We start from the raw sequence: 17062 nt of genomic DNA, 5'->3' as shown, positions 1-17062 counted from the left end.
CCTGGCTCCAAGTCTCATCTGTTTGCTGATGTCTCTCACATACACACCTCTCAAGCCTCTCCCCTAAGCTCCTTATTTACACTATTTCCACTTGGTATCTCCACTCAAATGCCTAATGAGCACTTCAAATCTAACAAGACCAAAAACAGAACTCTTGATTTCCCCACAGTATCTGTTCTTTCCCAGCCATCTCAGGTAATTATACCACTAGCTACCCTGTTTATTCCTCGGGCGAAAGTTTAGGAAACATCCTACAACAAGCCCACATCTGAAACAGCTGGTTACAACAGTTTTACCTCCAAGTCAGATCCCCAACCTGACCAACCATCATCATCTCCCTGGCTACTCTCCCATCACTGACCATGGGGACAGCAGGAATGCCTCTATTCATTCCTGCCTCATTCCATCCTCGATACATCTTTCTAAAGCACAAATCACTAATGTCACTTCCCTGCTCAAAACACTCCAGTGGGCCAGGGCACGGTGGCTCACGCCTGTAATCCCAGCACTTTGGGAGGCAGAGGCAGGCGGATCACTTGAGGTCAGGAGTTTGAGACCAGCCTGGCCAACATGGTGAAACCCCGTCTCTACTAAAAATACAAAAATTAGCTGGGTGTGGTAGTGCCTGTAATCCCAGCTACATGGGAAACTGAGGCATGAGATTAACTTGAACCCAGGAGGCAGAGGTTGCAGTGAGCTGAGAATGCATGACTGCACTCGAGCCTGGCAGCCTAAGTAACAAAGTGAGACTGTCTCTAAAAAAAAAAATTAAAAATTAAAAGAAAGCAGGGGCTTAGCCTTGTTCACTGCTGAATCCCCAGAACTTTAACAGTGTCTGACACCTAGGAAGAATTCAATAAGCATCTGTTGACTTGTAAGTTTTTCGGTTTTTTATTTTTGAGATAGGGTCTCGCTCTGTCACCCAGGCTGGATGCAGTGGCACAATTGTGGCTCACTGTGGTCTCGACCTCCCGAGTGATCCTCCCATCTCAGCCTCTCACACTGCTGGGACTACAGGCATGAGCCACCACATCTGGCTAATCTATTTTATTTTTAAATATTTATTTATTTATTTGAGACAGAGTCTCGCTCTGTCACCCAGACTGCAGTACAGTGGCATGATCTCAGCTCACTGCAACCTCCGCCTCCCAGGTTCAAGCGATTCTCCTGCCTTAGCCTCCCGAGTAGCTGGGATTACAGGCGCTTGCCACTATGCCCGGCTAATTTTTGTATTTTTAGTAGAGACGGGGTTTCACCATGTTAGTCAAGCTGGTCTCGAACTCCTGACCTCAGGTGATCCGCCCGTCTCAGCCTCTCAAAGTGCTGGGATTACAGGCGTGAGCCACTGCACCAGGCTTTTTAAATTTTTTGTAGAGATGAGGGTCTCACTATGTTGCCCAGGCTGGGACTGATTTGGGTTTTTTTTTTTAATAGATATTAAAAATACATCTCAGATGACAAGTGGAATTTATTCCCAAAGTGCAAGGATGGTTTAACAAAAATCAATTAAGGTAATATGCCACATTACTAGAATGAAGGAGGAAAACACAATGATCATCCCAACTGATGCAGAAAAAGCATTTAACAAAATTCAAGATGACTTTTTGATTAAAAAACACTCAGTGAAATAGGAATAGAAGGCAAGATCCTCAACATAATAAAGGGGTATATATGAAAATCTCACAGCTTACATCACACTTGATGGTGAAAGACTAAAAGCTTTTCCCCTAAAATCAGGAACAAGACAAGGATGCCCACTTGTGCCACTTCTATTTAATCCAGTACTGAAAAGTTCTAGCCAGAGAAATTAAGGAAGAATCTTCTCACTGCCTCATTTACCCTTTCTCTCCAGGCATCTAAACTGGACAGGAAGTAGTAAAATTATTTCTGTTCCTAAACGACATGATCTTACATGTAGAAAACCCTAAAGATTACACACACACACAGCTAATAAATGAATTCAACAAAGTTGTTGGATGCAAAATGAATATGCAAAAATCAGTTGCATTTCTATTGTTCACTGACAGTGAACAATCTAAAAACAAAATTAGGAAAACATTCCATTTATAATAGCATCAAAAAGAATAAAATACTTACGAATAAGTTTAACCAAGGGAGACAAAAGACATAAACTGAAACATGGCTGAAACAAATTAAAGACATAAAATAAATGGAAAGAAATCCCACTTTCCCACTTTCATGGATTGGAAGATGATATTCTTTTTTTTTTTTTTTCTATTTTTTTAGACAGTCTTGCTCTGTCACCCAGGCTGGAGTGCAGTGGCACAATCTCGGTTCACTGCAATCTCCACCTCCCAGGTTCAAGCAATTCTCCTGTATCAGCCTCCTGAGTAACCGGGATTACAGGTGTACACCACCACACCTGGCTAATTTTTGTATTGTTAGTAGAGACAGGGTTTCACCATGTTGGCCAGGCTGGGAAGACAATATTCTTTAAATGACAACGTTATCCAAAGCTATCTACAAATGCAATCCCTATCAAAATGCAATGCAATCCCTATCAAAATTCTAACAGCTGGCCAGGCACGGTGGCCGATGCCTGTAAACCCAGCACTTTGGGAGGTCAAGTGGGGAGGACTGTTTGAGCCCTGGAGTCCTCAAGACCAGCCTGGGCAACACAGTGAGACTCCATCTCTACAAAAAATTTTTTAATTAGCCAGGCACAGTAGTACGTTCCTGTAGTCCCACCTACTTAGCAGGCTGAGGTGGGAGGATCACTTGAGCCTGGGAGCTCAAGGCTGTAGTGAGCAGTGACTGTGCCAATGCATTCCAGCCTAGGTGACAGAGCAAGACTCTGTCTCAAAAAAAAAAAAAAAAAAAAAATTGTCTTCCAATCCATGAACGTGGGATTTCTTTCCATTTACTTGTAAAAAACAAACAAACAAACAAACAAAAAAACAAAAAAAAACACACACAAAACCCGGGTGCGGTGGCTCACGCCTGTAATCCCACCACTTTGGGAGGCCAAGGGAGGTGGGTCACAAGGTCAAGAGATCGAGACCATCTTGGCCAACATGGTGAAACCCCGTCTCTACTAAAAATACAAAACTTAGCTGGGCGTGGTGGCAGGCGCCTGTAATACCAGCTACTCAGGAGGCTGAGGCAGGAGAATCGCTTGAACCCAGGAGGTAGAGGTTACAGTAAGCCGAGATCGCACCACTGCACTCCAGCCTGACAACAGAGTGAGACTCTGTCTCAAAAAACAAACAAACAAACAAAAAGAAATTCTTCCCATTACTTTGTCCAAAGAAAAAAGGGGGAACCCTGAATAGCCAAAACAATCTTGAAAAACAAGAACTCAGTTGGAGGACTCACACTTCCTGATTTCAAAACTTACTATAAAGCTACAGTAAGCAAAACAATGTGGTACTGGCATAAGGTCAGACATATAAAACAATAGAGAGCCCAGATCTTCCATAGTTCATCAGTATGATACCCGGGTGTTTCACACACGTGAGATGAGTCATTTTCGAATCTTGTTATGATGTCAGCACTACCCATCTAACCTGATAAAAAGAAAAAGAAAAAGAAAAAAAAAGAACCCAAAAATAAACTCTCACAAATATGATCAACTGATTTTTGACAAAGGTGCCACGACCAGTCACTGGGGAAAGGACAGTCTCTTCAACAAATGCTACTGGGAAAACTGGATAGTTACATGCAAAAGTGAAGTTGGACTCTTATACACAAAAATTAACTCAAAATAGATGAAATAAATGAAAGAAGAAGAGCTAAAACTATAAAGCCCTTAGAAGAAAACATAAGAAAAAGATCTTCATGATGCTGAATTTAGCAAAGATTGAAAAGTATAGGCAACAAAAGAAAAAAATTGATAAACTGGAATTCATTAAAATTAAAAACTTTTGGCTGGGCGTGGTGGTTCACGCCTTAATCCCAGCACTTTGGGAAGCCAAGGCAAGCGGACTGCTTGGGCTCAGAAGTTTGAGACCAGCCTGGACAACATGGCACGACACCATCTCTTCAAAAAAAAAAAAATACAAAAAAAATCAGCCAGGCGTGGTGGTGTGCACCTGTAGTTTCAGCTACTTGAGAGGCTGAGGTGGGAGGATTGCCTGAGTCCAGGAAGTGGAGGCTGCAATGAGCCAACACTGCAGCACTGCACTCCACCCTGGGTAACTGAGGGAGACTCTGTCTTTAAAAAAAAAAAAAAAAAAGGCAAAAATTGTGCAAATCACACAATAAAGAGAGTGAAATGCTAACCAAGAAAATAGGAGAAACTATTCGCAAATCATATATCTAACAAGGGTTGAATATCCAGAATTTGTAAAGAATTCCTACAACTCAACAATAACAACAAAATAACAATTAACAACTCAAAGCAAGAAAAGGACTTGAATAAACATTTCTCTAAAGAAGATATACAGGCTCGGTGGGGTGGCTCATGCCTGTAATTCCACCACTTTGGAAGGCTGAGGTGGATGGGTCACTTGAAATCAGGAGTTCAAGGCCAGCCTAGGCAACATGGTGAAATCCCATCTCTACAAAAAATATGAATATTAACTAGGCATGGGGGCACATGCCTGTAGTCCCAGCTACTTGGAAGACTGAGGTGGGAGGATCACTTGGGACCAGAGGCTGCAGTCAACTGTGATTGTGCCACTGCAGTCTGAGCAACAGAGCAAGAAGACCCTGTCAAAAAAAAATCCAAACAACAACAAAAAAGAAGATATACAAATGGCCAATCAACAAATGAAAAATTGTTCAACATCAATATTCCTTAGAAAATGCAAATCGAAGTCACAATGAGATACCAATTCCCACCCACTGGCCCTAGGGTACATGTGCACAACATGCAACTTTGTTACATATGTATACATGTGCCATGTTGGTGTGCTGCACCCGTTAACTCGTCATTTACATTGTGTATATCTCCTAATGCTATCTCTCCCCCCTCCCCCGATCCCCCGGCAGGCCCTGGTATGTGATGTTCCCGTGTCCATGTGTTCTCATTGTTCAATTCCCACCTATGAGTGAGAACATGCGATGTTTGGTTTTCTGTCCTTGCGAGTTTGCTCAGAATGATGGTTTCCAGCTTCATCCATGTCCCTATAAAGGACATGAACTCATCCTTTTTTATGGCTGCATAGTATTCCATGGTGTATATGTGTCACATTTTCTTAATCCAGTCTATCGTTGTTGGACATTTGGGTTGGTTCCAAGTCTTTGCTATTGTGAATAGTGCCGCAATAAACATATGTGTGCATGTGTCTTTGTAGTAGCATGATTTATATATGAATATATGCCCAGTAATGGGATGGCTGGGTCAAATGGTATTTCTAGTTCTAGATCCCTGAGGAATTGCCACACTGTCTTCCACAATGGTTGAACTAGTTTACAGTCCCACCAACAGTGTAAAAGTGTTCCTATTTCTCCACATCCTCTCCAGCACCTGTTGTTTCCTGACCTTTTAATGATCGCCATTCTAACTGCTGTGAGGGTATCTCGTTGTGGTTTTGATTTGCATTTCTCTGATGGCCAGTGACGATGAGCATTTTTTCATGTGTCTGTTGGCTGCATAAATGTCTTCTTTTGAGAAGTGTCTACTCATATCCTTCACCCACTTTTTGATGGAGTTGTTTGATTTTTTCTTGTAAATTTGTTTAAGTTCTTTGTAGATTCTGGGTATTAGCCCTTTGTCAGATGGGTAGATTGTAAAAATTTTCTCCCATTCTGTAGGTTGCCTGTTCACTCTGACGGTAGTTTCTTTTGCTGTGTAGAAGCTCTTTAGTTTAATTAGATCCCATTTGTCAATTTTGGCTTTTGTTGCCATTGCTTTTGGTGTTTTAGTCATGAAGTCCTTGCCCATGCCTATGGCCTGAATGGTATTGCCTAGGTTTTCTTCTAGGGTTTTTATGGTTTTAGGGCTAACATTTAAGTCTTTAATCCATCTTGAATTGATTTTTGTATAAGGTGTAAGGAAGGGATCCAGTTTCAGCTTTCTACATATGGCTCCTGGATAGATAGTTTCTATGTAGAATAATGAAAACATTCTGGAAATGGATAGTGATGATGGTTGCATAACAATGTGAATACATTTAATGTCACTAAATAGTACACTTAAAAATGGTTAAAAAGGGCCAAGAACGCTGGCTCATGCCTGCAATCCCAGCACTTTGGGAGGCCAAGGCGGGTAGATCACTTGAGGTCAGGAGTTCAAGACCAGCCTGGCCAACATGGTGAAACTCCATCTCTACAAAAAATACAAAAATTAGCCAGGTGTGGTGGCACATGCCTATAGTCCCAGCTACTTGGTAAGCTGAGACAAAAGAATCGCTTGAACCCGGGAGGCAAAGGTTGCAGTGAGCAGAGACCATGCCATTGCACTCCAGCCTGAGTGACAAGGAGACTCCATCTCAAAAAAAAAAAATCACCAAATAATTTTTGTTTGTTTTGAGACAGAGTCTTGTTCAGTCACCCAGGCTGGAGTGCTGTGACGCGATCCTGGCTCACTGCAACCTCCACCTCTGGGTCCAAACAATTCTTCCTCAGCTTCCTGAGTAGCTGGAATTACAGGTGCACGCCACCATGCCCCTGCTAATTTTTGTATTTTTAGTACAGGCAAGGTTTCACCACGTTGGCCAGGCTGGTCTTGAACTTGTGACCTCAAGTGAGTCACCCACCTCGGCCTCCCAAAGTGCTGGGATTACAGGCATGAGCCACTGCACCCGGCCACCAAATAATTTTAAAAGTATAATGAGAAGAGGCTTGCCTGCCACCATGTAAGACATGCCTTTGCTCCTCTTTCACCTTCTGCCATGATTGTGAGGCCTCCCCAGCCATGTGGAACTTATATTCATTGCTCAACAAGGAAGAGACCTGCAAGGCTATTACCCTGGGCAGCTGGCAAGACTCCATTTTGATCATAGTGCAAAGAGAGCTCCCAGATTGGAACTAGAAATTAGCCACAGTTTCACTGAATCCTTGACCTCTTAGTTCACTGCCAGAGCTCTACTGTTGTGAGGAGAGAAGCGGCTTTGAAAGAAATGCTTTTAAATTAAAATAACCATGGCATTCGAACAAAATAACATTTGGCATTCTTAGGTGACTCTTAGACTAAGGTAATGGTAGCAAAACTACTTTTAAGTGTGTATACAGATGGCTGTAATCCTAAAACATTTACATGCTGCAAATTATTTTCAGATTAAGCTGGTCAGCTTAGAACAGGGGATCAAGACCTAGCCTTAAGAGAACTTGTTTTTTACCCCACTACCAGTCTTATTGCTGATGTTAGCAAACCATCATACATTTAGGCCAATGGTTATACGTAGGATCAGGTAAAAAGATTACTGCATCTGCTCAGTAAGTGCATCACCGTTGGGAAAAATAAAAAAGAACCTAGGAGACATAGCCAATGAGGAAGAAGATTGGCACTAGAGACCCTAAAGGGGCTTGGGATGGAGAAACCCAGGTATAGCATAGGGCTGTAGTGAGATGCGGGACTGGTAAAAAGGATTAAGTGAACGTCGTATACAGGAGTTAACACCCTTATCTTGGCAAGAAGAAAGCCTGACAACTAGGCATCAGCTCCTCAGGCAGAAAGCTAAAGGGTCTTCTCTAAGGACAGGAAAGGATCCCAAAGAAAAGAACCTTGGCGGGGCGCAGTGGCTCACGCCTGTAATCCCAACACTATGGGAGGCCGAGGCAGGCAGATCACCAGAGGTCAGGAGTTCAAGACCAGCTTGGCCAACATGGTGAAATCCCGTCTACTAAAAGTACAAAAATTAGCCAGGCATGGTGGCAGGTGCCTGTAATCCCAGCTACTTGGGAGGCTGAGGCAGGAGAATCGCTTGAACCCGGGGGGCGAAGGTTACAGTGAGCCGAGATCGCACCACTGCACTCCAGCGTGGGCGACAAGAGCAAAACTCTATCTCAAAAAAAAAAAAAAACCTTACCAGCTCCCCAGCATACTAGTTAGCTCCCTCCTCATTTACCCCAAAACCCAAAGTAACACCTATCAATTAATAAACTTCTCCCCCCCAAAAAAAAGTATAATGAGGATTAAAGGAGATAGATGAAAGAAGAGTGTCCCCAAGTTAATGACTAAGTGACAGACGTAACTGAGTGATAGGCACACATCGGCTTATTGCTCTCTTTTTGGATGTATATTTGAGTTTTACTATAATAAATATTAAAAAACAAACAAGTCTTCAAAATGTGCAAAGCTTTTCAAGAATTTATCCCCTTATAAATTTTGGCAAAAATGAGTACAGAGGAGGAGGCAGGGAAAGGCAAGGCTCAGAGGGATTCAATAGTATAAAAAATAAAAGAAAATAAGAATGAGAACAAAGATTTGGCTATAAGAATATGATCACAGTAATATTTAGAACAGGAAGGAAATGTGTTATGTATTTTATAGTAAAACCTGAGACAAAGAGCAGAAACCATTAAAAACAACCTAGAAGATTAATACACTAAGTGCAAGCTGGAAGACCCTGGATACAAACCTGACTCTGAGCTTCCTAGTGGCCAAGGCAGAGAGAGGAAAACATCAACATAGTTCCAGTATACTTAGAGGTATAGTGATCCCAGTCACTCAACCTGAAGGAAATTTCTCAGCAACCTCAGAGGTTTCCTTGGGAACTTCTGATACAGACTGCAATATAAACTGACGGGGCCATGCAAAATGAGTTGAGTGAAAACAACTGGAAGAAGGGCCAGAATTGTGCTTTCTCATGATCTAGCTTCACCAAAAGACAAAACACTGCAGATGTGAAATAGGTACACTAAAGCACCTTCAAGCACAATTCAATGGATATTCTTTCCACAGCTGAGCTCAGCTGTAGCTTTTGGGAGTTGAATTCAAGATTATCCTTTCTGGCAAGAACATGAAATGCAACATTCTCAACTGCCTGCTAAATATGTCTCTAATAGTCACTGTCTCTGGAGGTGACAAATGCACATCACTGTCAAACTCTACCAGGGCTCAGGCCTGAAAGAAGGGACCTAATCATAACATGGAGATGAGGCAGCATGAACATGACCTTTCAGAGGGAGGAAGGGTTAACTAGGTAGGCCAGCTTGGGGCAGATCATGAGAGTGGGAAACTACTGCCTATGACTGGAGACCTGGTGAGTGACAGCGCAGCCTTCCAAAAGGTGCAATGCAAGCCCACAGCCAAATGCAGCAAACTGGGCTGAACAAGGCTGCTCAATGGAGAAAATTATTGGAAAACATAAAAATAAATGAGATTTTATGTTCAAAAAACCAAAAATGTCAAGCAGTTTTTCCCACAAAAAGAGTCTCACAATATAATGTAGAAAATGAATACAAAACATTCTGATCCCATTATAAGACAGAGAACGAGTGAGCAAGAAAGCAGGAGAAAAAGCCTAAGAAGCCTGATAGTGGTTACCGATGGGGTTACAATTTAACTTTGGGGGTTTTTTACACTTACCTATTAATTTTGCAACAAGGATGACCTGAATTAAAAACAAACTCAGCCAGGCGCAGTGGTTCATGCCTGTAATCCCAGCACTTTGGGAGGCCAAGGTGGGCGGATCACCTAAGGTCAGGAGTTCAAGACCAGCAAGGCCAACATGCAGAAACACTCTCTACTAAAAATACAAAAAAATTTAGCTGGGCATGGTGGCGGGCACCTGTAATCACAGCTACTAAGGAGGTTGAGGAAGGAGAATCGCTTGAACCTAGGAAGCGGAGGTTGCAGTGAGCCATCGCGCCATTGCCCTCCAGCCTGGGCAACAAGAGCAAAACTCCTGTCCTGGAAAAAAAAAAAAAAAAACACAAACTCTACCAGCCTGGGCAACATAGTTGAGACCCTGTCTCTACAAAAAATTTTTAAGGCCAGACGCGGTGGCTCACGCCTATAATCCCAGCACTTTGGGAGGCCGAGGTGGGCAGATCACGAGGTCAGGATATCGAGACTATCCTGGCTAACACAGTGAAACCCCATCTGTGCTAAAAAATACAAACAATTAGCCGGGCGTGGTGGTGGGCGCCTGTAGTCCAAGCTACTTGGGAGGCTGAGGCAGGAGAATGGCGTGAACATGGGAGGCAGAGCTTGCAGTGAACCGAGATCGCACCACTGCACTCCAGCCTGGGCAACAAAGCAAGACTCTGTCTCAAAAAAATAAATAAATAAAAATTAAATTAGCCAGGAGTGGTGACATGCGCCTGTAGTCCCAGCTACTTGGGAAGCTTGAGGGGGGGATCTCTTGAGCCCAGGAGACTGAAGCCGCAGTGAGCTATGATCGTGCCACTGCACTACAGCCTTGGGTGACAGAGCAAGACCCTGCCTCAAAACAAACAAAAAAATAAATAAAAAACTAAACAAAAACTAATCTATTCAACTGTAAAATAAGCTGGGAAATAAGATATTGTATTAACTGTTTTATTTTATTAATTTTTTTTATTTTTTATTTTTTTTGAGATGGAGTTTCGCTCTTGTTGCCCAGGCTGGAGTGCAATGGCGCAATCTCGGCTCACTGCAACCTCTGCCTCCCGGGTTCAAGTGATTCTCCTGCCTCAGCCTCCCGAGTAGCTGGGACTACAGGCATGCACCACCACGCCCAGCTAATTTTGTATTTTTAGTAGAAACGTGGTTTCTCCATGTTGGTCAGGCTGGTCTCGAACTCCCCACCTCAGGTGATCTGCACGTCTCAGCCTCCCAAAGTGCTGGGATTACAGGCGTGAGCCACTGTGCCCGGCAAGATATTTTAACAATTAGGAATGCAGTGGAATGAAATGAAGAAAACCAATTCTCACTTGTAAAATTATAAAAAAATCAACGTATTTGAAATTTCAATATTTAGATGATTTGAAAATACTCTGAAGTTGGGGAATGGTATAAATACAACCACTATAATTGTCTTATTTGTGTGAACTGATTATTTGAGTCCCTCTGGCCTCCAACCAAAATTAAGATGTTTAAGACAGGAGAGGGTCAACAAAATTTTAACATCTAGATTTGTCTAAGGGACCATTACTGGTCACTATAGCTTCAAATTTAAGACAGGTGCTATGTTTGAGACACAAAGACCTCTTCCACATTAGTGACTGCAATTTTTTTCTTTTTCTTTTTTTTTTTTTTAAGATGGAGTCTTGCTCTTGTTGTTGCCCAGACTGGAGTGCAGTGGTGGGATCTCAGCTCACTGCAACCTCCGCCTCCCGGGTTCAAGCAATTCTCCTGCCTCAGCCTCCCGAGTAGCTAGGACTGCAGGCGCATGCCACCACACCTGACTAACTTTTCTATTTATAGTGGAGACGGGGTTTCACACATGTTGGTCAGGCTGGTCTCGAACTCCTGACCTCAGGTGATCCACCCACCTTGGCCTCCCAAAGTACTGAGATTACAGGCATGAGCCACTGCGCCTGGCCAACACCTTGTATATTTTATGCTTTCTGAAAATGCTAAATATCAGATAAACCACTGGTTCCCAAACGTTTTGATCATGAATGCCCAACAACAAAAATTCAAGTATATGCTCCCAATACATGTACACTTACATATAAATTATATATATGTACTACAGTGATAATACAGTGTACATTATAAAGTACATAATAAAAATTATTATGGTGGCTCATGCCTGTAATCCCAGCACTTTGAGAGGTTAAAGTGGGTGGATCACTTGAGGCCAGGAGTTTGAGACCAGCCTAACCAATATGGTGAAACCCCATCTCTACTAAAAATACAAAAATTAGTCAGGCATGGTGGCACACACCTGTAATCCCAGCTACTCGGGAGGCTGAGGCAGGAGACCAAGATTGCAGTAAACCAAGATAGCATCAATGCACTCCAGCCTGGGCAACAGATTGAGTGAGACTCCATCTCAATAAGTAAATAAATACATAAATGAGGCCGAAATAAACAGGAAAATCAGTTTTTATTTTTCCTGAGATCCACATGCATCTTTATGCTTACACACCAACTTTGGACCCCACTGCAAAGCTTATGATTTAGCATCCCTGCAACCATTCTAGGTTAGTGCCCTCGACTGCTTAAGCAGAAGCTGTCAAATGGCAGTGGTTAACTGCTGTCACCTTCTTGTTGAGTTCCACCATCCCCACACTCGAGTCAGTGATGCTGGCTTCCTCCCACCACCCCTACCACCTTCTTCCACTCCCCTTACCTGCCAATGAGCAACAGAAAAGACTGCGGGCTGGGGGCAGTGGCTCACGCCTGTAATCCCAGCACTTTGGGAGGCCGAGGCGGGTGGATCACCTGAGATTGGGAGTCTGAGACCAGCCTGACCAACATGGAGAAACCTCGCCTCTACTAAAAATACAAAATTAGCCAGGCATGGTAGCGCGTGCCTGTAATCCCAGCTACTCAGGAGGCTGAGGCAGGAGAATTGCTTGAACCTGGGAGGCGGAGGTTGCCGTGAGCTGAGATCATGCCATTGCACTCCAGCCTGGGCAAGAAGAGCGAAACTCCATCTCAAAAAAAAAACAGACTGTGGAAGCCAGCAGGTACAAGAACAGCATAAAAGGATGGACTCTTGCCGGGCGCGGTGGCTCACGCCTGTAATCCCAGCACTTTGGGAGGCCGAGGCGGGCGGATCACGAGGTCAGGAGATCGAGACCATCCTGGCTAACACAGTGAAACCCCGTCTCTACTAAAAATACAAAAAATTAGCCGGGCGAGATGGCGGGCGCCTGTAGTCCCAGCTACTCGGGAGGCTGAGGCAGGAGAATGGCGTGAACCCCGGGGGGCGGAGCCTGCAGTGAGCCGAGATCGCGCCACTGCACTCCAGCCTGGGCGACAGCGAGACTCTGTCTCAAAAAAAAAAAGAAAAAAGAAAAAAAAAAAAAGGATGGACTCTTTTCTCAGCCAAACCTCAGTTTGCACACACACTCTGTCTCTAATTCGCTAGGTGACCCAGGGCCAATCAAATAACTTTTCTAAAACTCTCCGTAAAGGGGGTGATAACAGTGTTATCTCATCTGGTTATTATGAAAACTAAGTGAGATAAGCTAATATTACAGTACCTAGGACACTGCCTAAACAGCACAAGCACTCGGTATCACCCAGAATTACTACTTTGAGTGGCAAAAGACGACACCTGAACCTTGTTTCTTTAGCCAACTCAGTAAGGTAGCCGGTTCTAACGGAAGGAGCTCAGGTGGCAGAGGTGTAGCAGGCCTGGTTTGAAGGATGATCCACCCTTGACAAGCTGGGTGACCTTGTAAGAACCCAGCTTCTCTGTGAGGAGTACTCTCATCTGTTCAACGGGGGTGATGACGCAAACTGTATATGAAGAACCTGTCAGAGCCAGTAAAACACTGGCAACCACCAATGGTGAGAGTAAGCAAACAGCACATGCACCTGTCATTCCAAGATCCCTGAGGCATATTCACATGCATGGCTAGATTCTGAGAGAGAAAACATCCCTAAAGTCTACCACCAAATGTTAATATACATACATGCAGTGAAGCCCACAAGCACGGTTCCTTTCCCAACTGGGTAGCTGATTTGTTCATATACAATCTCAGGCAAATCACAATCTTTATGCCTCCATTTTCTTTCCTTTTTTAGTTTATTTAATTCCTGAATCGCATATGCCTCCATTTTTCTAGTAATAAACTTGGAGTAAACTTTTTACCCACCTAATGACAGTGACTGAGGGAACGGGGGAAGGGCCCCAAACCAGTCATTATAAAGTCCATGGAGATCTCTAGAGAGGGGCTGTTTTTGACGCAACAGCAAAAGAAAAGAGAGAGCATGCAAGCCAGGCGCGGTGGCTCACGCCTGTAATCCCAGCACTTTGGGAGGCCGAGGCGGGCGGATCATGAGGTCAGGAGATAGAGACCATCCTGGCTAACACGGTGAAACCCCGTCTCTACTAAAAATACAAAAAAGTAGCCGGGCATGGTGGCGGGAGCCTGTAGTCCCAGCTACTCGGGAGGCTGAGGCAGGAGAATCGCTTGAACCCGGGAGGCGGAGGGTGCAGTGAGCCGAGATGGCGCCACTGCACTCCAGCCTGGGCGACAGAGCGAGACTCCATCTCAAGAAAGAAAGAACGAAAGAACGAAAGAAAGAAAGAAAGAAAGAGCATTCAAACATCAGATCAGTTCATAATAAATTTAAAAAGCCTAATTCTTTCCATTTCAATTTATGACCAAAAGAATAAATATGGAAATATATTTATACAGTGTTAAATAAATTTATATAGTGTTTTTTACGTCATGTGCTCAGTGGGAATACTGCAAATGTGTAAAACACCTAAAATGTAAACTACAGTAACACACATTTTAAAAGATACAGGTCTTGGCCGGGCACGGTGGCTCACGCCTGTAATACCAACACTTTGGGAGGCCAAGGCTTGTATAATGCTTGAGCCCAGGAGTTAAAGACCAGCCTGGGCAACACAGCAAGACCCCATCTCTACAAAAAATACAAAAATTAGCCGGGCGTGGTGGCACACACCTGTTGTCCCAGCTACTGGGGAGGCTGAGGTGGGAGGATCACCTGAGCCCCGGAAATCAAGGCTGCAGTGAGCCAAGATCGCGCCACTGCACTCCAGCCTGGGAGACAGAGTGAGACCCTGTCTCCAAACAAACAAAAAACAAGTCTTTAGGCATCACTGAGGAACACTTAAAATGGATACAGCACTAACTAGACACCCTCAACCCTGACTCCCTAATAAAAGCGTCAGTCTTTTGCTCAATATCCTGACCTGACAGCAAACCAATAAAGACACCGCATAACCAAACTCCACAAATTTTTGGCCAAATAAAAGAAACACACGCAAAGCTAACAACACTAAACCTTTTCTATGGCCGCTTCACAATAAGTATTACAAAATCCCCAGAAAGAGTTTACTCACCTAGCTCCGACTGTTGCCATATAAGGTGGGGCAGTGAGTGACCTGAACCAGGGGCTGACTCCTGCCAGAGCTCCCACAGCGACTTACTGCCCCCCCCACCCCCTCCGCATTCCCAACTGCACAACTTTCTGGGATTCAAACAGTCCGGATCCAGGGCTTCCTGCAACTAACGCTATCGTGACATTATAAGCCGGTTTAATACTGAGGTCATAAACCCACTCAGAAGTAAACAGAAGCAACATTAGTGAGCAAAGTTGAGGTTTAAGCAATACGGAAAACTAGAAACCAAGCAAAACCAGCAAAGTAGCTAGCGTTGTCTCTCAATAAGATCTTCCAAAAGAGGCAGAAGTGCCGAACACGCTCTCTCCCGCACTCCGGAAAACCCAGACAGCACCAAAGCAGGTTCTACAACAGCCGCCCGGAGCAACTAGGCCAGGGGATGCGACGGCGCGCATCTCCCCCCGTCACACCAGGGGCCAGCGGAGGTCTGGTGGAGACGCGGAGCTCCAGGGGCCGGCCTGTGCAGGGGCGCGGCCGCGTTGGGGGTGGGGACGCAGCGGCCCTGCCTCCTTGCCGGCCTGCGGTCTCCCAGGGCCGGCCCGCACGGCTGCTGGACAGCGCCATGCCCACGCACCCCCGCCCCTAGCGGGCCCCATTCCGGAACTCCCAGCTCCGCGCGGCTGGGGTCGAGCTGGGGCCCGCGGGCAGGCGCCCTGGGCACCCGCGTGACGGTACCTGTGGTGGCAGCAACTCCCAAGCTGCGGCGGCAGCGGCGGCGGCGACGGGGGCGGCAGTGGGGGGCGGAGCGCGGCGTGCGCGCTCTCGGCCCGCAGTCCGGTGCGTGGCGCCCGCCCTCTCCCTACTGGCCGCCGGGCGCCCGCCCCTTCACCTCTCACCTCCTACCTTTACCCTCCCGCCCCACCGCCCTCCGCACGTGCTCCCAGCGGCGTGCGCATGCGTAGTCGAACCCTATTCGCGGCTCCCATTCGCCCCCTGGTGGACACCGGAGGGAAGTATGGACGGCCGGGCCGGGCCGGGCGGAGCGTGAAGCCGGGTTAGGGCCCGCGGGGTTAGGGCCCACCGGCCCTCATTGGTCATCAAGAACTTGCAGAAAGCCGGGCACAGTGGCTCGCGGTTGTAATCCCAACACTGTGGGAGTCCAAGGCGCGAAGATCGCTTGAGCCGAGGAGTTAGAGACCAACTTGGGCAACGTAGGAGACCTCCGTCTCCACAAGTAAAATTAATTAGCCGGCTGTGGTGGCGCGCACCTGTGGTCCCAGCTACTCAGGAGACTGAGGTAGGAAGATCACCTGAGCCCGGGAGGTCGAGGCTACAGTGAGACAAAAAACAAAAACAAAAACCCCACCCTGCACAAGATGCTCATGTTCCCTGTTTTTTTTTTTCCCCCGAGACGGAGTCTCGCTCTGTCGCCCAGGCTGGAGTGCAGTGGCGCAATCTCGGCTCACTGCAAGCTCCGCCTCCCGGGTTCACGCCATTCTCCTGCCTCAGCCTCTCCGAGTAGCTGGGACTACAGGCGCCCGCCACCACGCCCGGCTAATTTTTTGTATTTTTAGTAGAGACGGGGTTTCACCGTGGTCTCGATCTCCTGACCTCGTGATCCGCCATGTTCCCTGTTTTATAATGGCAAAAACTTAGAAGCAGCCGGGCCGAGATACACTGCAAATGCAGATGAGAATAAATAATGTCCATAAAACTAGTTTCCCTATAGACATTTAAAAGCATAAGTTGGCATTTAACCATTTTCCACAGGGAACAGGTATTTGTTATAATAGCAACAGCTACGTTCACTGTTTACTAGGTGTCACGTGCGGAGCTGGTATTGTACATGTCCTCGCATTTGGCCCTTCTGAAAACCCGAGGTAGGCCTTGTTACAGGGCCTCACAGAAGGGGAAGGGGAGGCTGCCTCCCCGCGAGGGAAACACAGGTCCCCACCTGCCCAGCTCTGGCCCAAGCAGAGACGCTGCCCGGACCACTCTGGGGGGACTTCGATCATGCTACTGCATGCCCTTGCTGTACCCAGGTCTTGTGTCAGAGGCAAGCCTCCCCTCAGCCCCTCCCTACTGCCCTGGACACCCACCCCAGGGCTACCTGGATAAGGCAGGCCCTGTACCTGCCCTCAAAGGCACCAGCAAACTTCTCTGGGAGTTCCAGAAAGTGCAGATCTAGTCACCAATGCAACGCAGAAATTAGAGGTGGCCCTTCTGACCGCACC

The 17062-nt window shown here is 45.8% G+C and overlaps 1 protein-coding gene and 1 pseudogene across 3 annotated transcripts in view; one reads left to right on the top strand and one right to left on the bottom strand.

Annotated features, from left to right (window-relative positions):
- Nucleotides 1-15707, bottom strand: part of SCAP (SREBF chaperone) — a 72544-nt gene extending 56837 nt beyond the window's left edge. For 2 of the 3 annotated variants that reach the window (XM_032161744.2, XM_032161742.2), the window contains exon 1: nt 15564-15703. The gene's annotated coding sequence lies outside the window, so the exon portion shown is untranslated. Of the gene's footprint in view, nt 1-15563 lie in introns of all 3 variants that reach the window. The other variant, XM_032161741.2, reaches the window with a different exon arrangement.
- LOC116474057 (small nucleolar RNA U13) lies at nt 3431-3528 on the top strand (annotated as a pseudogene).
- Nucleotides 15708-17062: the final 1355 nt, after the last annotated feature.

This window comes from Hylobates moloch, unplaced genomic scaffold (assembly GCF_009828535.3).
Source record: "Hylobates moloch isolate HMO894 unplaced genomic scaffold, HMol_V3 SCAFFOLD_8, whole genome shotgun sequence".
In the NCBI taxonomy this organism is placed as follows: Eukaryota; Metazoa; Chordata; class Mammalia; order Primates; family Hylobatidae; genus Hylobates; species Hylobates moloch.
This window is presented reverse-complemented; position numbering and strand designations above follow the sequence as displayed.